The 22,208-nt window shown below is 42.9% G+C and overlaps 1 protein-coding gene across 4 annotated transcripts in view; it reads right to left on the reverse strand.

Moving 5' to 3' along the window:
* Ttll4 (tubulin tyrosine ligase like 4) overlaps window positions 1–10,795 on the reverse strand; it is a 39,490-nt gene extending 28,695 nt beyond the window's left edge. For all 4 annotated transcript variants that reach the window (XR_008721185.1, XM_055616531.1, XM_055616528.1 and 1 more), the window contains exon 1: window positions 10,661–10,795. The gene's annotated coding sequence lies outside the window, so the exon portion shown is untranslated. The remainder of the gene's footprint in view (window positions 1–10,660) is intronic.
* Between the last annotated feature and the right edge of the window lie 11,413 nt (window positions 10,796–22,208).

A 22,208-nucleotide genomic window follows, 5' to 3' on the forward strand; every position in this document is an offset into this window, starting at 1 on the left:
TGTCAGGAAAAATGGGAGACAGGCCTACGACATTTGGTGCCACCAAAAATGGGTAGAAAAAAGGTAAGCCAAAAAGTGGTGCTGTTCTACAGCTGACAGGAACATCAAAAGATCCCCAGAACACCTATCAAAGTAACAATGAGATAATGGGCATTTTCCAATAACTCTGGGAAAGAGGCAAGGACAGCTACTTATCAGAGTCAGTTAACTCAGTATGGGAAGCAAAAGGAAATCAAAGAAATACAAATTGAAAAGGAACAAGTAACTTTTTGGCAGTAGAAATAGAAATCCTAAGAAATCAGGCCTGCCCCATGGTTCAGTGGATAAAGACTTTTGCTGCCAAACTTGAAGACCATCTGAGTTCAATCCCAGAATCCAGATGAAAGAAAGGAATCAACTCCTACAAGCTGTCCTGACCTCCACACATGCACCATAGAGCTTATATGAGCATGCATGGTCACAAAACAAATGTTAAAAAAACATTTTTTTTTAAAGAAACCTATACAATGACAAGAAATCTACAAAAGAAAATCTACTAGAATGAAGAAGGAAGTTTAGTAAAGCTAGAGGGTACAAGATTAATATACAAGAACAATTTAAACTTTTAAAATTCTTTTTGATGTGTATGTTTGTGTGTATGTGCACTTGTGTGTATGAGGGCACATGCATTTGACAGCATGTGTGTGGAAGTCAGCTTCTACCCTGTTCAAAACAAGAGCTCTTGGTTTTTTGCTGCCTATGGCAAGTACCGGCAAACCCCCAGGGTTTCTCCTATCTCTGCTTCCCACCTCCCTGTAGGAACCAGGATTGCAGAAACTTTAGCTACTGCATCTGGCTTTTGTGTGAATTCTGAGGACTCAAACTCATGCCAAGTGCTTTCAGCCACTGAGCCATTTCCCCAAGCCCAGAAAACCAAACAAAACTCTCTTCCTCACCCCATGAAGCTCCTTGTCGACCTCCACTGCTAACCCTGCCAGCTTTCTCGAACTTAAAAAAAAAAAAAAAAATAGCTATTTCTCTTCCTTTTCTCCATCTCCTTCCTCCTGGCAGTTGCCAAGGCTTTCTCTCAAATGCTGCTAACAAAATGGTCTGATGCGGCAATCAGTTGGTAGAGTGCTTGTCTAGCATGTAAGAAACCCTAGGTTCAACTGGCAGTACCACATAAACGGCATGATGGCCCACACCTGTAATTGGAGATGAAGGTAGGAAGATCTGGGGTTCACTATTATTCTCAGGGGTGGGGAATGGCCCATCAGTTAAAAGCACTTCTTGGAGGACTTGGGTTCCATCCATTCCCAGAACCTACATGGCAGTTCACAACTATAAGTCCAGTCCCAAGATTTCTCACACCCTGACCTCTTTGGTACTAGGCATGCACATGATATACATATACACATGCAGGGAAAACAATCATACACATAAAATAATTAATAACTTTTTGTTTTAAAGATTACTCTGTTCAAGGCCAATTTGGGTACACCAAACCCTGTCTACAAAAATTAAACCAAGACTGGCCATATTTCCATGATAGAGCACTTAACTAATGCACAGTCCCTGGCTGTAATCTCTAGATCACATATGCAAATCAACAATTCCATTTACACTATCATCAAAAATTAAGTCACCTAGGTTCCTATTCGGGTTTTATGGTTTCTTTTAGGTTGGCCAAAGGGTCTTACTGTGTTGCTCAGGCTAGGTTTAAACTCCTGGGCTCACGCTGGTCTTCTGCCTCAATCTCCTAAGTAAAGACTATCGCTGTGCCAGCCTTAGGAATAACTTTAACAACACAAAAAAGTATAGACCTATACAATGGAAAATACAGAAACTGTTAAAAAGAAATTAGAAATGTAAACAGAGATATAACATGTTCATAAATCAGAAGTCTCAATTGGCAATTCTGATACGGAGCAAATGCAATTCTTATCAAAATTCCAGAAGGCTTTTCTGAAGAAACCAACAAGTGCATATAAAAATTTGTCTGCAAATTTAACAGATCTAGAACAGAAAAAAGAACAACTAGGAGACTCTGCCTGATTTTTACAATCTAAAACAAGGCTAAGACAGTGGTATTACTAATAGACAGACAGGCCAAAGGGACACAACAGAGTCCAGAAGTAAACCACATTCCAGCCAATTAAAAGTTGCCACAGCAATTTCATGAAGGGATCATCTTCTTAACTAATGATGTTGAGGCAACAGGATGTTCATGCACACTCCACCACCTAAAGTAGCATTAACTGAGGAATCCACCTGCCATGCTCTAAGGTACAGAGTGAGGTCACATGCCCACATGAAAAGTCTTTTAAAATAGCTGTTTTAAATCTGCTTGCCAGTGGACTTGCAAACTCTGGTTCAAGGCGATGCTCAACAGAAGCACTTTCTGGAGCCAGACAACATGCTATGGGTCTTCCTTGCCTGAAGAATGAATGCTATTAAAGCCTGGATTCTCCATGGAAACCTCATTACCCACAAAACCCAGGTCTTGTCTTCAACAGAGATACCAGGTACTACCCATACACAACTGAAAAGCAGGAAGCTGAGAGGATGAGTTAAGGTCTCTAGTGCTAAAAAAGGGAAAAAAAAAAAAATAAGGGGCATTGTGGGAAGTTCAAGGGTTTCTATAGCCACTGTCATTCAAGCGGAAACAACTTTTAATTTTTTGAAGGTAGATGAGAATCTCCCCATGGGAACACTGCGATTACAGATGCTTGTGCTAACCATCCAGCTGTTACATGGGTTCTAAGAATTCAAACCCAGTTCCCTCATGCTTGTTCAGCAAACACCAAATGAGCTATCCTTCTGTCCCCAAACCCCTTCTTTTCCAAGTTTTGTTCCAACAGCCTCTGAGTCTGTGGCGACCCTCTTGCCCTGGCATCCTAAGTGCTGGGTGCATCAGCAGAAACAGTTGAGCTGTTTTAAAACAGAGCTTAGGGTTGGAGAGACGCTCAGCAGTTAAGAGCACTGACTGTTTTTCCAGAGGACCTGGGTTCAATTCCCAGCACCCACACGACAGCTCACAACTGTCTGTAACTCCAAGATCCAAAGCCTTCACACAGACATACATGCAGATAAAAGACCAATGCACATAAAATAAAAATAAACAAAATATAGCTTAAAGCCATCAGATACTCCTAAGCCTGTCAGGCCTGATACTACAGACTATCATCCTAATTATTCAAGGGTCAAGGCATGCAGGAGCTACAGAGAGAACTCAAGGGCAGCCTGGGCAACTTAGCAAATAAAAATAAAAAGAAGTAGCCCAGAGCAGAGTAGTTGCCTAGCATCCATGAGGTCATAGGTTTAATCATATTTTCATTTTCTTTCTCCCTCTTCCTTTTTCCTTTCCTCCCCTTCTCCCTTCCCCCTCTCCCTCCCTCCCTCTCTCTCTCTCTCTCTCTCTCTCTCTCTCTCTCTCACACACAGTCTATTCTGTTCTGTCCAATCTGTAAAGATACTTCTGCCTCAGTTTTGTCTAATCTGCAGGGATACTTTTGCCTTGTTCCCTTAAGCAAGCGAGAACAATCAGTAGGCTATGCCAAAGAACCTATGCTTTCTCAAATTATCAACTCTCTTAGGGACCAGACCCAGCTAAATTTGGACAACCACCTATTTCTACAGAGAGCAATTATTCATTTAGCACTGATTAAATCTCTCTCTTGGATGTTGTACTGAGATCTGCAGTTTCCTTTACTTCCTCCATCTAGATGTTTCTGTAGGTCAGCTGAGGAATTTGGGGCACTGGAAATGGTTCATCTACATACACGGTCCTAGACTGGATCACGTGATGGGATGTAAATAACTCACCTGGCACTGGACAGTGATCAGACCCACTTCCTCTGCAAGATAAATCGAAAGCCTAACTCCCTAAAGTAAACTGGAGAAGCAATAAATGTAATGTTTTTAACATTTATTTTAATTTCTCATTACGTGTGTGTGTGTGTGTGTGTGTAGGTATGCATGTGAGTATGCACACATCAGTGCAGGTACCCTTGCAGGCTCCTGGAGCTGGGGTTACAGGGCAGTTGTGAGCTACCCAATACGGGTGCTGTGAACTGAAGGCAGGTCCTCTGCTCTTTCAGTTATAGGCTCTCAGCCACTGAGCCATCTCTCTAGGCCCAGGCAAAATGTATTTCTGTAAGTCACACAGAGGAAGGTCAAACTCCAGCTTTAAAGAAAGGGAAGGTCCACATTGCAACAAGTGAAGATAAGTGAAGTCTGAGGCAATTTGGCAGAGGGCAGTGTAGCAATGCAGACTCCCAAAAGACCAGAGACAGCAAAGCTACAGATTACTGTCAAGCGAGACCAGTTGAGGCTTTATATGACCAGGTGACCAGCTCTTCTGAAGCTTTGATTTTTATCAGTTTCCACAGGCATCTCCTCTGGTAAACAACAGTTCTGAAAGAGTTGCTCTCAAAACTCGAGAGGGTCCAGAGACTCTTTCGGAGGTTCTACCAGATCAGAACTGTTTCGTGTACCAGAAAGAAGAGTGTATTTGCCTTTTCCATGATGCTGCTGCTATTTCCACTGATGGTGCAAGAAAAGCAGTGAGGAGTAAAGGCACTGGCACCCTGGCACAACTCAAGACAATGGCAGCTTAGATTCTTACACAGGATGCATCAAGTAGCCACACAGTCAAAGAATGCCAATTTTACTGCACAGCATAAATATATATTTTTAATACAAAATATTCTATGCAACGAAAGGAGAGGTATGATCTGAGGGGACAGCTCATAGAGAGCACTTGCCCCAGCAAGATGGAAGCTGTGCTTTCAATCCCCAGCACCTGGGTGGATGGGGGAAAAGAGCAAGTAATACACACTGGTGGAGCATGGTGGCACAGCCTGTAATCCTAGCACTTCCAAGGTGAAGGTAGGAGTTCAAGGTTATTCTCAACCACAAGGTAAGTTCCAGGACAAGCTTGAGCTACACAGTGACAGTTATCTCGGACAAAACAAAACACCACTAAAGCTGCATACCGATGACTGTCTCTAAGCAAAGCACTCTGTGACTGAACTGCCAGATTTTCCTGTGGAACACAGTGTTTACTTGAAAGAATGAATGACATAAGGGATAAAGTCCTTCAGACTGTGCTATCTGGCAGACACTTCTGGAAAATGAAACAAAGTAAAGCTTGTCACTTCAAGTAAAACAGCTGACAGTACTTGCTACCAACGAGAAAATTTGAACTTCCAAGAGAAAGTCAGAATTTTGGCAAAACTGAAAGTGCCACTAGAAGCATGACTGCTTTTCTGGAACTTGTGATGCTGACACAAACATGACAAATATCTTATATAAACTTTTACCATTTATCTGTGTGTGTGTGTGTGTGTGTGTGTGTGTGTGTGTGTGTGTGTGTGTCACAGCATCACTGTGGAGGCCAGAGGACAATTTTCACGATTCTTCTCTCCTTCTATTATGTGAGTTCCAAGGATTGAACCTAGGTCATCAGGCAGGCTTGGTAGCAAGTGCCTTTAGCTAATAAGCCATCTCAATGGTCCACTTTTGGTGTCTTCAGACAAGATCTTGCTTTGTAGTACAGGTTGACTTCAAATTTATAACCCTCTTGCCCCAGCTTCCCAAATGCTGGGACTAATAGGCCTAGTGATGCCATCATGCCTACTTTCAAACATAATTCTTTTATATTGCATAAGAAACATGACAGCATTTGGAAAAGCTGTACAGGTAAGCCAGTGCCCACCATATGATGTCATGGAGTCAGGAATACATACAAGCCTACCAGTACAGTGGCGCACACCTGTGATAATCCCACACTTGTGAGACTGACACAGGAAAATCTTAAAATTGCAAAAAAATACGGGCTACTCCGTGAAATCCCAACTTTAAACAACCAAATTAACAAAGCACTACCACCCAAGCTGACCCTTTATACAATACCAAACTATAATGCCCACAAACTCTTTTTGAGTGTTTCAGGCCCTCTTCTATCATCTGAGGCTAAATTCTCTTTTTAATGCTGTTGTTTTATGAGCATAAGTATTTTGTCTGCATTTATGTCTTTGCACAACAAGGATGCAATGCCCAAAGAGGCCAAAAAACTGAGCTTGGTTTTCTGGAAGAACAGCCAGCACTCTTAACCATTAAGCCATCTCTCTAGCCCCTAAATTTTCATCTTAACTCAAACACTAACATATCAAAAATCAAAAGAGAATGAACACAGAAGTATGAAAATATAGTTATTGTCTCTTAATCTACAAAAAACCCACCCAATTCTATTCGTCTCAAAAAATCATCTTCATTTAAAAAGATTTATTAAAAACCATATTTATATTACCATAACGTGTTAATAACGGATCTATTAATTTTTCTACATGGAGTAACATTTCAGTTTCTATAAATTTGATATACCTCCTACATTACAAATATTAGTGCCATATGTAGTGGAATCAGCCTGCAATTCCAGCACTTGCGAGGCAGAACAGGTAGGGTAAGCAAAGCCACAGCTACGTAATGAGACCTTGTCTCAAAAACCCAGTCATCGTCATAATCATCATATAGGAATAGAGATTAGTGATAAAATGTCTGTCTAGCATGCTTAACTCCCTGGGCACAATCTCTAATACATGTACTCACATATGTGCTTGTGCACTCGCCCCCACACCAATAATACTCAAAGATGAAAAAACTCAGAGAGCTTTCTGAAATGTTAAAGAAATCAAAGAGGAAAAAATTCTGAGTCCAGAGCATTACTGTCTGTCCAGGGCATCTATGAGGCCTGTAAAGAACAAGATCCTTTGTATTTCAGGGCCCAAGAAAAATTAGCATTGTCAGTTCCCAGCACTCTCAAAAAAGAAGGTAAAAAGTTAAAGGTGTTGGAGGGGGGGCTTTCTCTTTCCCTGTCCTTCACTGGCAGATCAAGGCACCTGATTCCAAGTAAAATCCAGGGTCTTCCTTCTCCATGCTCACCCTTTCAATGCTGGTCTTCTCTGAGCTCAGTCTTCTCACTCTGCTTGGCACACAGGAAACACAGCAGGGAACTGCAGTCTTCACTGCCACGCTCCCAAAGCAATCCCCCTAACTACAGCCACCTTCTACACTCAAGAGCTTCAAGTCTACACAATGACTCCCTGGGCTCTTCTTCCTGGATGTGCTGTAGGGACATGAACCCATCTGCTCCAAAATGTAACTTGCATCTTCTCCTTCACAGCTGTGTCTCTTAGTAGCTCTTACCAGTTTCTGTCCCATGTGGTCATAAAGTTGGAAACCTACATTATTTCACTCTAATCCTTGTCCAGCTTTCTGCATCATTCTGCCACCAGACTGCCAAGTAGACTTGACATCTTTCTAAACTCTGCATTCCCACAGTATCAGTCATAAAGCTTCACTGTCTCTGGACTAGTATTTTCTCATTGGCTCCTTATGAGACCAGGAGTTTAGAGACCCTTTGGTAGGCAGAAAGATAGGTAGAGGGCATAGCTGGGTATTAAAGGTGATGAATTCCCAAGATGGCCAGCTTCTGCCTCAACCTCCAGCCTTGAGGGGAAAAAAAAAAAAAGCTGCTATATATGCTCCCTGCTGATGGGCTGGTTCAGCAGATTCAAGGCCTCATTAGGACATGTCACACAACAATTTAGGACCAATCAACCACCCTGTCTTCAAACTGATCAACCCTAAAATAGAGGAAGACTTTTCACAGGCTTTAAACCCCTAGGCCTGAGAAAAGCCTGGATTTTCTGCTGAGTACCCCCCTGCAGAGGGCTTTTCCTTGTCTATGTCTGCTGTTGCATGCTTCCTTGGCCCTAATAAATGCCTTCCTTTACCTGTTTTTCTTTTCGTGCTGCCTAAGATTTCTCTGCTGCTGCTGCTTGTTGCACTTCATATTTTTCCTGCCTTTTGATTCTTTAACTGGCAGAGGAAATGAACCAATCAAGAACCTTAGGCTGTATCATTTCTACACTCTATCACTTAGATCTAGTCTGAAATCCTTCCCAATCAATCTACCCACCAGCCCTTCCGTACTCCTAAGACACAAACCTGATGTTATTGTCCTGCATTTTTATCTTTACATGGAATATACTCATGATTTTACTCATTTCTTCCCATAAGAATTTTTTAAATTGTGTTTTCCAAGCCAGGCCTAGTAACTCATAATTACAACACTAGAGTTCAAGATCATGCTGAACTGTACAAGTTCAAGGCTAGCCTGGGCTACAGACATAGATGATCTTCTCTTTAAGAAACAGCCAGGAATACATAGAGAGACCCTGTCTCAAAAAGAGAGAGAAAGAAAAGAAAGGAAGGAAGGAAGGAAGGAAGGAAGGAAGGAAGGAAGGAAAGAAAGAAAGAAAGAAAGAAAGAAAGAAAGAAAGAAAGAAAGAAGGAAAGAAATCACAGCTGGATGATGGTGGCACACAGCTTTAATCTCAGCATTCAGAAGGCAGAGGCAGGCAAATCTGAGGCCAGCCTGGTCAACAGAGTGAGTTCCAGAACCTATCTAGAAAGAAAAAAAAAAGAAAGGAAGAAAACTGTAAATACTTTTGTTCATCTTTTACTTAAGTTTTAAAATCGCATGGTCCCACAAAAACATTCTGGACCTAGTACTAGAGTTTGGTGGTAGTGACTAATTGCCTACCATGTACAAGGCAAAGGGCTCAATACCCTGTACTTTGAAAAAAATGGACCAAGCATGGTGGCACATGTCTTTAATCCCAACATTTGGGGAGGCATGAGAAGTAGGCAGATCTCTTGAGGCCAGCCTGGTCTATAAAGTAAGCTCCAGGACGGCCAGGGATATAGCGAGGAAACCTGTCTCAAATAAATAAATAAATAAATATATAAATAAATGAATGAATGAATGAATGAATGAATGAATGAATGAATAAATGAATAAATAAATAGCTGCTGCATTTCTCTGAATTCAGAATACCCACAAGAGAAACAATCTGTACTGGCAGCAGTGTGTTAGGGACAGATAGAAGGGAAGCTATCATGCCTTCCAAAGTAACACTAGAGGTTTCCCTGTAATCAACATCTGCAAAGCATTCCTAGTTTGCCATTTATGATTATTTTTTTTTATTTTTACTTCCTCATATAAACTTGCAATTTGTGACTAATACAGCCCTCTCCTTCCTTTTAGGAACCTCTTAGAAAAGAGTTAACCTAGGGACTGGAGTGGTGGTGCACACCTTCAGTATAAAGCAGAAGCAGGTGGATCTAGTGGATCCCTGTGAGTTCATGGACAGCCTGGTCTACAAAGAAAGTCCGGCACAACCAGAGCTCTATTACACAGAGAAACCCTGTCGCTTAAAAAAAAAAAAAAGTTACTTGGCTGAGGGGCAGTGGTCCACACCTTAGAGTTATAGAGGTGAATTTCTGAGTTCGAGGATAGCCTGATCTATAGAGTTGAGTTCCAGGACACCCAGGGCTACATAGACAAAACTTCTCAAAAATAAACAAAAAAAGTAACTTGGAAACTGCAAGTGAGAAAATGAACTCATTTAATCTTATAGGTGAGGTCTCAGACCCTAAGAACTGCAGCTCAAAAACCACTGCTCTGCATGATACAGTTCTCACCTAGCAAAACACCCAAAACCGTTTGTGATCCCTATTAACGTTCCGCTTGCCAGCTGTCAAGAAATGGCTCCCAAAACACAACTGAGTGCTGCTCTTCTTCCAGAACATGCTTTATCTTCTCTAAAGCTACTTTGTAACTTGAATATCTCCCCACCTCTTCATCCCAAGAGAACATTTGAAAACTTTTAACGCCAGGCTTAGAGTCCAATCAATGAGTAGAGAGTAACATTCCCTGCAACAAAGGGGACAGTTTTAATGCAAATCATGTCAGTATTGCAATAAATGAGAGCAAAGGATGGTACCTTCTCTCAAAGTGTCCTCTGGATTACTGCTGATTGGACAAATCAACAGACGCCGAAATTAAAGAGATTTGGAATATCCAAGATGACTCCATAAAGGAAGGGTTTCAAATACAGATTAAAACATTTCCAAGATTCAGAACCGGAATGTAAAAACTGGAGGCGGGGTGGTATTTTTCCAAACAAGACTCCGTTAAGCTCTTCACATCTATGACAGCACATACCACAGTATAATAAATGCCTACTTGATTAAAAATCCCTCGTTGTGTAAGCTCTTGAAAACATGTTTGTCTTACTCAACACTGAACCCTCCCTAGGAACCTTCCGCAGTGGCCTTGCCCATTACCTATTTGTCGATGTTTATAAACACTGTAAATGATTAAATGAAAAAACAAAACAAAACAAAACAAATGGCTGGATAAATTAGTTAAATTACATAGGATATCAGCTCATGCTGGGTTCTGGAATACAGTAAAGTGTTTCTGGATAACTCAGGGGTCGGGAAATGAAGGCCCTGAGAATAGCCTGGACTCCAACCCAAGCCAGAATTTAAACCGCAAGAGAGGCGGGAAAGAGGACACGCTGGAATCAGGACCGAGTAGGCTGCGAGGCTCGGGCCGCCAGAGGGGAGGCCAACTAAGTTCTCCCCGCGAGGCGGTTGCCTAGGAGGGAACGGGAGAGGGCCGGGAGAGAGGCCGCGGCTCCGGCCTCGGCAGAGAATGGCGAGGTGGAGAACCGGAAGCGGGGCTGGGGGCCCATGCCAGAGGCCGGGGCCGAGGCAAGCGGGAGCGGCCGGCCGGGGTCGGACTCCAGGTTGTGGCCGCACTCACCTAAGGCACTCTGCTTCACCGCAGCTCGGCGCCGGCTCCGCACTCCTTCCTCACTGCGCCTGCTGGGCGAGCGGGCGACCTCAGGTGTCCCTAGCAACCACGCTCCGCCACGCGACCAAAGCTCCGCCGCCGACAACGCCGGCCGTCTGCTCCTCTCTGCGCGCGCCCCCAGCGGACAGACGGAAGGCCAGGAAGGGACGGGCGGGGGCGGGGGCGGGGCCGAGGCAAGCGCGCCGAATCCAGGCGCTTGAACTGCCTAGAGATCGGGGGGAGGGGCGTTAAAGGGGAGGGAAGGGGGAAGAAAAAAAAAAAAAAAAAAAAAGAGGGGGGGTTGGTGTGCAAGGAACTTGCGCAGGCCCGTCGACACGCTGGAACTCCGCTGGCGGAATTCTGTGAAATGTAGTCCTGCAGTTAAAGGCGCCATTCTGGGAACCCAGGAGTCATTCATTCTACCTGACCACTTACGGACTCTCTTTGACCGTGCCGCGCCCAGTCATTCTATTAAAGAATTCCCACTAAAATTCTGTGTTTGAGATAGGTAAGAGGAGATGGCTCAAGCCGCTTTGACTCCCTCCAATCAACCTTCCCCTAAGTTCAACCGCGAAGCAAGACAGGACTAAGCGAGACATAACTACAACTAGCTGCTTTTTATGGCCTTCCAGTGGGAACTTTAAGAACATGTGAGTCCCTTCATTATCTCCCCACACGGAATAGATCTGCCCCCTGTTTCCGATGTCGCTGGACAGCTGGGCCGGGCGCTGTGGGTAATCACAGCACTCCGGAAGGCAGAGACAGGCTTATCTCTGTGAGGTCGAAGACATCCTGGTCGACAAAGGGAGTCCAAGACAGCCAAGGCTACACAGAGAAACCCTGTCTCAAAAAAAAAAAAAAAAAAAAAAAACAACCCTGCTGTCAGGCCAAAGGATCTCTCTCAAACAACAAGCTACAAAATCTTAGATGATAATCAACAATAAAACCCCTGATGAGGGATGGGCCGTGGTGGTGCACTCTCTTAATCCCACCTCTTGGGAGGCAGAAGCTGGTAGATCTCTGAGTTCAAGGCCAGCCTGGCCTAAGGAGTGAATGTGGAACAGCTAAGGCTACAAAGAGAAAAAAATAACCTGATGAAAACAATTTGAACCACGGCAAGACGATGGCTGATGGATGTTAAACTATTTAAGGATTACGTATCAATCTTAGATCAGGAAAGCTAGGGCAGTTGTGCAGTTTGTCTCCTGATGAGATTTGGATTACACCGTGGTATTTATGAAATACATATTTCATAAAACGTTAAATTTTAACAATTAAGGTTTTGTTAATTTAAATCCGTCAGTTTAAAAGTTAAGTCTAATCAAGCATGGCTCTAATTTCAGTATATTGGATATAAAGGAAAACAATTGAATAATGCTATAGAATCAGATAAATGCAAATTTTGAGTCATTATACAGCAAGAATGAACTTTCTTAGACACAGGGGAAGAGCTGAAGCTGAAGAAAAATTCCAGTGTCAAGAGCACACTGTGCTTTCAGAGTACCTGAGTTCCATTCTCAGGACACAGGCTATGTGGCACACGACTACTGTAACTCCGGCTCCCGGGGATCTAACAACCATCTCTGATGGCTGAGGGCATCTGCAACCACTTGGGGCATAACCACTTGCCACACCCACATATAAACATAAGTAATATTTTAAGAAAGAGAAGTATTTTAAATGATAAGATATAAGAGATCAGGTAAGCTCAGTTGTAGAATGCTTGCCTAGAGAATATGCATTGTGAATTCAATCCCCATCACAAAAATAACAACGACAACAACAACAACAACAAAAAAAAAAACAGCCGGGCATGGTGGCATATGCTTTTAACCCCAATACCAGCACTCCAGAGGCAGAGATAGGTGGTCTCTTGTCAGTTCAAGGCCAGCCTAGTCTAAATAGAGAATTCCAGGTCATGCAGAACTATGTTGTGAGACATAGTTCGATAAACAATATATACATGTATGCATACAAACATACATACACAAACCAACAACTGCAAGAAAGCCCAACACCTGCAGAAAACACACCGTACTAGTAAGGAGCACAGTTATGGCCAATATCTTAGCTTCTAATACATTTTCCATGAAAGGTAACCAAGCCTCTTTGGAGAAAAGAATGACTCTAGGCTCCAGCAGAAAATATATGAGCCTGAAGTCTCTCGTCATCATAGGAGGAAGCCTTGCATAGGACCACATGCACACGTAACCTTCCACAATGGTAGGTCAACTGGAGTTAATTAAAAATGCTCCCGACAAACCTGAGGCAGGGAAAAAGGAGTGGTCAAGGCCAAAAAGAGCGAGAAAAATAAGGAAAAGGAAGATGATGAGGATGGAGAGGAAGAGGATGAAGATGAAGAGGAAGAAGATGAGGATGATGAATAGGTTGGTTCTAGCACAGTTTTTTTTCTTGTCTGTAAAGCATTTAGCTCCCTTTACACAACTCACTCCTTTTAAAGAAAACAAAAATGAAATGTAATGTTGTGAAAGAGTTGTTTTTAAACTGTACAGTGTCTTTTTTTTGTACAGTTAACACACTACCGAATGTGTCTTTAGATAGCCCTGTCCTGGTGGTGTTTTCAGTGGCCACTAAACCTCGCCTGGAACAGTCTGGGAGTTGTAAATTGGCATGGAAACTTAAAGCAGGTTGTTGGGGCACAGCACAAATTAGTTATATATGGAGACATAGGGGTTTGTGTGTGTGTGTGTTTTTTTTGTTTTTTTAGTTTTTCATCTTCAGTTGTCTGTGATGCAGCTTATATGAAGGTTAAAAAAAAAGAATGCAGCTGTTTTGTTGACATTCTGAATGTTTCTAAGTAAATACAATTTTTTGTTTAAAAAAATAAACAAAAAAAATAAAGAGTTCCCAACAGACAAAGCTGAAACAAATTAAGCAACAAAATAAGGCTATATTCCTTCCTGACCCAAATAGCCATGTGTCCTTGAAATCATTCAGTGCCGTAACAGAAAGGACAAATCTGTGAAGAAGAAATCTGTGTATGTGGATACTCTATATCGTGAAGGATAGGAGGGAGAACTACCCTCTCCTTAATAATGGGTTATACCTGTGAGGGGCAAAAAGAGTTATTTAACAGTAGGGAAATTTGGCAAACAAGCTGTGGAACTGGATACCCATAAGCCCAGCACCTAGGAAGCTGGGGTGGAAGCATTATTGTCTGAGGCCAGCTTGGGCGACATGGTGTGTTCCATGCTGACCAGAGCTACCAACTGAGACCATGTCTTAAAAATAAAATCATGCCAAACACTTCAGCTGTTTGATCATGGTCAGCATGGAGACATGAATCGTGTTAATAGAAGGTCCTTTGAGCAAGTGTGTTGACATGCCTTTAATCCCAGCACTTGGGAGGCAGAGGCAGGCAGATCTCTATGAGTTCAAGGCCAGTCTGGTCTACAAAGTGAGTCCCAGGATATCCAGGGCTATACGGTGAAACCCTGTCTTGACACACATACCCAGAGAGAGCGAGAGAAAGAGACAGGTGGAGAGAATGTACTTTGGATATTGGTGTGATAAAAATTATGCTGTAAATTGGGCATTCTGTATTTGCTGTCATATGTCAAACCAGATCCTGGCTTCTTCTGGTTTGTATATGTGTATATTTATGTGGGAGTGAAAGTGAGCACAGGTGATGAAATTAGAAAGGGGATGTGATGGCTAATCTTGGTTGTCAACCTGACCGGCATCAGGAAGCAACTAAAAGTTTCTATGCAGTCCTGTGAGTGACTTCTTGATCAGATTTCTTGAATCGTAAAGACCCTCCTGAATGTGGGCAGCTCAGACAAAAGGCCACAGAAAAAGGAAAAGTTGCCTTTTTCCTGTTCACCTCCACTCTCGCTGGAAATTTCATCCACCCTGTCATTACTGCACTGTTTTACTGATATTAAAACCATCTTCTTCAGGCTTTCAACGTAGACTGAAGACCAACAGCTCTCCAGGAACCTTCTAGCTCTTTAGCACCAGATTGGGACTGCCAAGACATCCAGTCTCATGACTGAACATCTACAGGATTTCAGGTTCTCTTGTATGAAGCAGCCATTGTCAGACTACCATAGAATATTGTGTAAGCCAATGTAGTAAGTTCCCTTTTGCTATATACATTCATCCTATCAGTTCTTTTCCTTTAGAGCAGTGCTTCTCAACCTTCCTAACGCTGAGACCCTTTAATATAGTTCCTCATGTTGTAGTGACCCACAAACACAAAATTATTTTCATTGCTACTTCATAACTGTAATTTTGCTACTGTTATAAATCATAATGTAATTAGCTGATATGCGGGATATCCGATCTGCAATATACCTCCAAAAAGGTCACTCAACTCCGAACAAGGTCCAGACCCACCAGTTGAGAACCAGTGCTTTAAAGAGTGCTGGCTGCCATAGGAACCACAAAAAAGCAAAAAGAGGAGGAGGGTGGAGAGGGTAATAGTACACATGAGACTTGAGAGCTGGAAGGGGATGAATAGGGATAGAAGGCTACAGGGGGTGTCATGGGAGAGGACATGAAAGACATCAACTAGAACAAAGTTGTATGAAAATACCATAATGAAACCTGCTGCTCTGTATGGTAATTAAATGTGCAAATTAATTTAGGCATGAAGGTACACACCTGCTCAAGAGACCCAAGGCTGGAAGATGCTTAATTTCAGGAGTTTGTGCCCCATATTTAAAAACATAACATATCTTTAAGTGTTTCTCAGCTATTTAAGAGTAGCTTGGTTGAGAATTCTCCATTTTAAACTGAATTATTTAGTTTGTTAATGTCTACTTTCTTGAGTTCTTTATATATATTTTGGATATTATCCCTCCGTCAGATGTGAAGCTGATTAATTTATTTTCCCATTCTCTGGCCCATAGTTTTGTCCTATTGATGGTGTCCTTTGCCTTACCAAAGCTTTTCAGTTGCATGAGGTCCCATCTATTGTCGATTTTTGTACCTGTGCTATTGGTATTCTGGTCAAGAAGTTGAGCTCAAGGGTGGTAATACCTCTGAGTGTTTTTATTGTATAGGATTGTTTTATCTATCCTGTGAAATGTTCAGCATTGTTAGCCATCAGGGAAATGTGAGTCAAAACAACTTTGAAATTCTGTCTTACACCTGTCAGAATGGCTACAATCAAAAATATAAGTGACAGCTCATGCTGGTAAGGATGTGGAGGAAGGGGAACACTCTTCCACTGCTGGTGGGAGTGCAAACTGTGCAGACACTTTGAAAATCAACATGTCAGTTTCTCAGGAAATTGGGAATCTACCTCAAGACCTAGCCACACTACTCTTGGGCATATACCCAAAGAATGCTCCATCCTACCACAAGGACACCTGTTCAACTAGAAAAAAAAAATCATCCTGAGTGAGGTAGCCCAGACCCAGAAAGACAAACTTGGTATGTACTCACTTATCAATGGATATTAGCTTTAAAGTAAAGAATAATCATGCTACAATCCACAAACCCAGAGAGGCTAAATAACAAGAAGGGTTTAAGGGAGAATACAAAGATCTCCCTGAGAAGGGGAAATAGGATAAATTTTGCCAGTTTCGTGGGATGTGTGGGGATGGGAACAGGAGGGATCAGGTGGATGGGAGGGAGAATACTGGAATTGGGGAGCATTTCGGTGGTGAAGTGGAAACCTAGTGCAGTGGAAATTCCGCGGAACCTACAAAGGTGGCACTGGCAAAGACTCCCAGTAATGGGGGACACAGAGTCTGAACTGACTATCCTCCACAACCAGCCAAAGCCTCAAGTGGAAGGACTGGGATACCAACTCAGCCACAAAACCTCTGACCTACACTTTGTCATGCCTGCAGAGCGTGCTGGGACCACAGCTTCACATAATCGTCATCAGAGAGACTTCATCCAGCAACTGATTATGGGAGCAGATGCAGAGTTTCACAGCCAAATATTGGGCTGGAGGAGGGGGAAGGAAGAATTGGAGGAGCCAAAGGGGTCCAGGACACCACAAGAACACAGCCCACAGAATCCACTGACCCAGCCTGAATGGGTCTGGTCTACGTCCTCTGCATCTTTATTATGGTTGTGCAGCTTGGTGTTCTTGTGTGAGAGCAGGGGCTGTCTCTGACTCTTTTGCCTGCCTTTGGCATTCTTTTCCTCCTACTGGGATGCCTCGTCCAGCCTTGGTATAAGAATATGTGCAGGGTTTTATTGTAGCTTGTTATGCCATATTTGGTTGATGTCTCTGGAAGGCCTGCTCTTTTCTGAGGGGAGATGGGGTGGGTCTGGTGGGGGAAGGAGGTGAGGAGAGAGACTAGGGTGAGAGGAGGGCTAGGAAACAGCAGTTGGGATGTAATATATGACAGAAGAATAAATAAAAATGAAAAAAACAGAACCCTTAAGCTGGAGAGATGTCTTATTGGTCAAGAGCATAGCATAAATTGCTCTTTCATTGGACTCATATCAGACAGCTCACAACTGCCTCTAACCCCAGCCCAGGGGCCTCTGATACCTCTGGCCTCCTCAAACACTCACATGCAGATGACCCCCTAGACACATGCACACACTCAAACACAGACACGTGCACATACCTCCACACAGACACATGCACATACCCATAATTAAAAATGGATAATTAAAAATAAAAAATTTAAATAATGTGTTCCTTTTTTTAAAAAAAATAACACTTTATTTCCCCCCTTTTTTGGGGGGGGGGTGTTTTGGTTTTTTTCCCCAGACAGGGTTTTTGTAGTATGAAATATTTTATGTGCCTGGCCCTTTAAATAACCCTATCCCCTTCAGGATCAGTTGGCTCTTGGACTTCTGGGAACAGGAGAGGATATAAAAAGCCAGCATAGGCTGAGAGATAAGAGAGAGAAGTAGCAGAGAGAGTAATAGGACGAGGGAGTAGGCAGGAGTAGGGTCCAGGGAATATAAGAGTAGGGCCAGAGAAGACAGTTGCAAGATGCAAGAAGGAAGAAGACTGAATAGGGCTAGAGAGAAGAAAGGAGATTGAGCAGAATGAAAGAGACAGTAGGAAGTGAGTTGAGCTAATAGAGAAGAGAGGACAGTTGGTGACCACTGAGTCAGGAGAAGCTGAGCTGAGCCAACAAAGATATTGTTAGGAGACAGTTAGGAGAAGAACCCACAAACAAAGTAGCTAAAAAAGAAAGATAAAACAAAGACCAAAAGCTACTGGTTTCTTTGTCGTGTAGCCCTGGCTTTCCTGGAACTCCCTCTATAAACCAGGCTGGTCTTGAACTCAAAGATCCACCTCCTTTCGCCTCCTGAGCCCAGCTAACACTTGACTTCCATAACTTTGGTAATCTTCCTCCTCAAACTCTAAAAGCCTCGTCTACCCACCAGGAAAAAAATGTGACATAAACAAAAAGAGAGGTGTTCTGAAAAACACCTGACCAGTGTACCCCAGAACCATTGAAAACAAGGGAAGTCAGAAAATGTGCCGTGCAGGAGGAGCCCACGGTGACAGCTAAATATAAGATGTACTGGATGCTGGAACAAGAAAGGACATCAGGTAAAATATCAATAAACTGATATGCCAATGTTATATAATACCTCATTAAGAATCAACAAAATGTCACAATATGTAATATGATAACTATAGAGAAAATGGGGGCTGGGTATACATGTACTATCTGCCTAATTTTTAAAAATTGGAAACTATCCTAAAAACAAAGCCTACACTTTTAAACACACCTCAACTGAAATCTGCCTAGACTGTATTAACCGAGCAATCAGAAGCAACTTCATCAATAACGATGAGGAACAAGAGGCTGGAGCTGACACGGGGTTTGTGATGCTCTCGGCCTTGCTCAGTTAAGCTTCTTTTTGCACACACTCATAATTTGTCCAAACGCTGAGAGCAAGTGACTGCTAAATGCAAATCCGTGGGTGGGACATCTCATTAACTCCGTCCTCATCTAAGGCTCAGGGAACTTTGCAGAAGAGAGAGTAGAAAGCATGTACGACCTGTGCTAAGGGGCGTGTGCCTTTAATCCCAGGACTCAGGAGCGGGGGCAGGGATAGATCTCTGTGAGTTTGAATCAAGTCTGGTCTACATATGAGTTGAGGAGTGAGAAGAGAGGGGGAGAGGAGAGAAGTGGAGAGACAGTGAGGAGAGAGACAATGTTGTTCTCCGTTCAGCAGGGACCCAGATTTCGGCAGGGGCCTATAACTCGGCTTCTGGACAGAGAACGGAGCGTCTCTTTGATCAGGGTTCCATTTCTCTCAGGAGCAGCTAGAGTGCTTTAAAACAAGGCCCATGTGCACCAGGCCAGCGTGTAGAAAAGATTTTCCACAGAGTGTTACAGTTTAGCTCTTTGAGAAATGAGATCGCTGGTTGGTAGCAGTGGACACTGGGCATTCCAAAGCCTGTGGCGATACCAAAGCGTTATAGCACGGCAGCGGTGTGGGCCAAAGCCCATGCCTAGTGGGTTTGCAGCAGAGACACAGGCCTGGTAAGGCCCAGGCCTGCAGAGGCCTATGCCCAGCGCGCCAGAGGGCAGGCCCTGTGAGACGAGGACTGCTGGGGAATACAAGACGAATCTCCGTCGGCCGTGGTGGAAGGCATATGGGAGGGATTTTGAGGGTTTGACTCGACGGGATTAGGGGGTGAGGGATGCTTGATTTATATGTAGCAGTACAGTACCGCATTTTATGTGCAGCGGCAGGGTCCTATCACAAGGAGAACATAGTACTTAGATTATCCTATGGATGGGGAAAATCTCTAAGTACAATGGAAGGCCACTGCTGAAAAGTAAGACCTCCTTAGCAGGGTGGGCCATTTCCAGGAGATCCCGGATGCTTGCTGGACAGGTTTTCCTATTGGGAAAGGATCTAGCCTATAATTTGCCCTAACGGCTATCTGATGCTCCTTACAAGAGCTGGGGTATCCAGATTGGGGGCAGGAGGACTTTTAGAACCCTGATGAGAAAAGGGAGTCCACCATAATCGACCAAGCTCAGCTTGGCTATCTGAATACGTTATCTGAATACTTCGACCTTAGCCAGCAGAGCTCCACAGAGAAGAGCCTGAGAGCTGGGAGAAGAGCTGCGGGGTGCTGTCTTCTGGGCACGGCATGTGAACTGACAGCAGCTGTGGTTACCTGCCCAAGATAAGCCAGTCAGAATTCCAACATGGGTGCTGTACGGGCTTCTGAGGCCCCACCCCTAGCTGAGAGGCTAAGGGCAAGTTGATGGCTGCTGAGACAGAGTCATTTTGAGGGGATGGCCATTGATAAATTACCCATGTTCCCGCAGATAGCACCACGCCCATGTCCATGTGGACAAGCACTATTTGGACTCTGTGGGTTATTTAAAAAGAGATAAAGAAAACAAGAAGCTCAGAAGGCAACATGTAGGAGGCAGCAAAGGGAGTTTGAGGCAGGTAGTTGGGGGATGGGTATGATCAAAATACATTGCATACATGAAAATTTCAAAGAATAAATAAATACTATTTTTTAAATGGCAAAGAGCAACATGATACAATGATATGAGGAAAACACATTTCCTACATAGTGTCCCTGCCAAAAAATGACTACTGGGAGACAAACCTCAGGGAAACTTTAGGTAGCCCGAATTTGACCTGTGCTCTCCAAAAGTATCAACCAATGCCATAAAAAACAAGCCAAAGCTAAGGGACGGTTTTAGAGGCGGAAGAGAAATGACAGCCAAAGGTAAGACATGTTGGTTGTAGACTGAGGCAAGATTTAATTATGAGACATAGTTTACAATAATTTAGAGATGTTGACTTTACTAATTAAGTATATTATAGTTACCTACGGAATATCTTTGCTCTTAAGAAATTTTCACATTATTGTGTATGTGGAGTAGGGCAGGGGGTGGAGGCTGAGACTGGGTTTTTGTGCAATTCAGGTTGGCTATGAACTTCTGATTTTCCTGGTTCAAACTCCTGTGCTCTGAGATTACAGAACATGCCCAATTTGCATAGTTAACTCTTTAACTAAAGGCTCTTGATGATTTACAACTTTCATATCGTTCAGAAAGTTATAAAACCAAATATGACAAAAATATTATTACTAATTATTAGTTATTATTCTCAATTATTAATAATAGTCATCATCATTACTCATTCTTACTAATAGTGTGTGTGCGTACAAGTGTGTGCCCACCACAGCACCCCTGTAGAAGGTCAGAGGACAACTCTCAGGAGTCGGTTTTCGCCCGCCCCCCTGTGGGATTCATAGACTGAACTCAGGTGGTCAGACCTCTACCTGCTACCTGCCCCTGTAACAAAATATTAACACGAATTTGGGCAAAGGGTGGGCTGAAGTTCTCTACATTATTCTTACTTTTCTTTAACTTTCAGATAACTGTGAATAGTTTGTTTGTTTTTTTTTTTAAACTGTAATGGTGGTGGTTTAAAAAAAATGCACAGAACAATCCATTATGGGAAAATGCTGGTGACAGCTCACTCTGTAGGCTCGTCATGGGTTAGGGGGTTACTATGCCATTCCTTCTAGTTTTGTGATTGAAAACTTTAAGCTTTCAAGTTAAAACACCATATACACAAAACCAACACTGGTGCAGAATTCTTCAGCCTTGCAGATAGTCTCCAAATTCTACATTGCCAGACCATTTACTCCAAACTCTTAGCACTTTGTTAGACCTCATGCAACAATTACTGGATTTAAAAAGGCTGTTGACATATCGCTAACTTTTTACAACGTGTGTGCCAAAAGACAAGCAGCCCTTTTTCTTACTATTAACATCCTTATAGTCAATTACTGTTCTACCCGATAGCCTTCATCAGATAAGTTATTTCAAGAGAGTATTTTAATGAACTACTACCTGAACAGGAGACTATTTTATAAGATACTGTAGGTCCTTTAGAGAAAAAAAAAAAAAAAAAAAACAGGCTTTAAAAATATAGTCTCTGTCATCTAATTGAGTTGTTGGCCAAAGGGGCACCATAGGATCAGGCTGTTGCCAAGACTCTAGATTGCTTTCCACAAACAGACAGTAAGATCCCATTGCTGAAGACAACACCTACCCGACTAATTGAACATGAAGATAAGGAGCTGGTGCCCACATAGGGCCTTCACCCCTATATTTCAACATCTTTGTGACAGGAAGATACTCTGCACACTATCAAATGAGAAACGTAAACACCAAACCAGTCACAAACCTTCTGTCTACAACAGTGTGCCACCTGCAAAATATGCTAGGGCAATGGTGGCACAAAGCTGGTGGGAGTAAGCAACCCACAACTGATATGACTTAAGGCATACTCAGTGAGACAGAACCCATGCCCGACACTGCTTAGGTGACCAAGAAGCTGAGCCAGCATGCCCGGCTTGTGTTCCGGATTTTGAGTGTTTTGTTGTTGCATTGGGATTTTTTTTTTAGGTTTTTGTTTTTGTTTTGTTTTGTTTTGAGAAAGTACTTAAAAGTCAGGTGGGGATGGAGGGAGATCTGGAACAACTTGGAGAAGAGGAAGTATATAATTAAAATATTTTTAAATTAAAAAAAAAATTTAAGCCGGGCAGGGGGAGGGCACACCTTTAATCCCA

The sequence above is a fragment of the Psammomys obesus genome, unplaced genomic scaffold (assembly GCF_907164565.1).
Source record: "Psammomys obesus unplaced genomic scaffold, mPsaObe1.curated_primary_1811, whole genome shotgun sequence".
Taxonomy (NCBI): domain Eukaryota; kingdom Metazoa; phylum Chordata; class Mammalia; order Rodentia; family Muridae; genus Psammomys; species Psammomys obesus.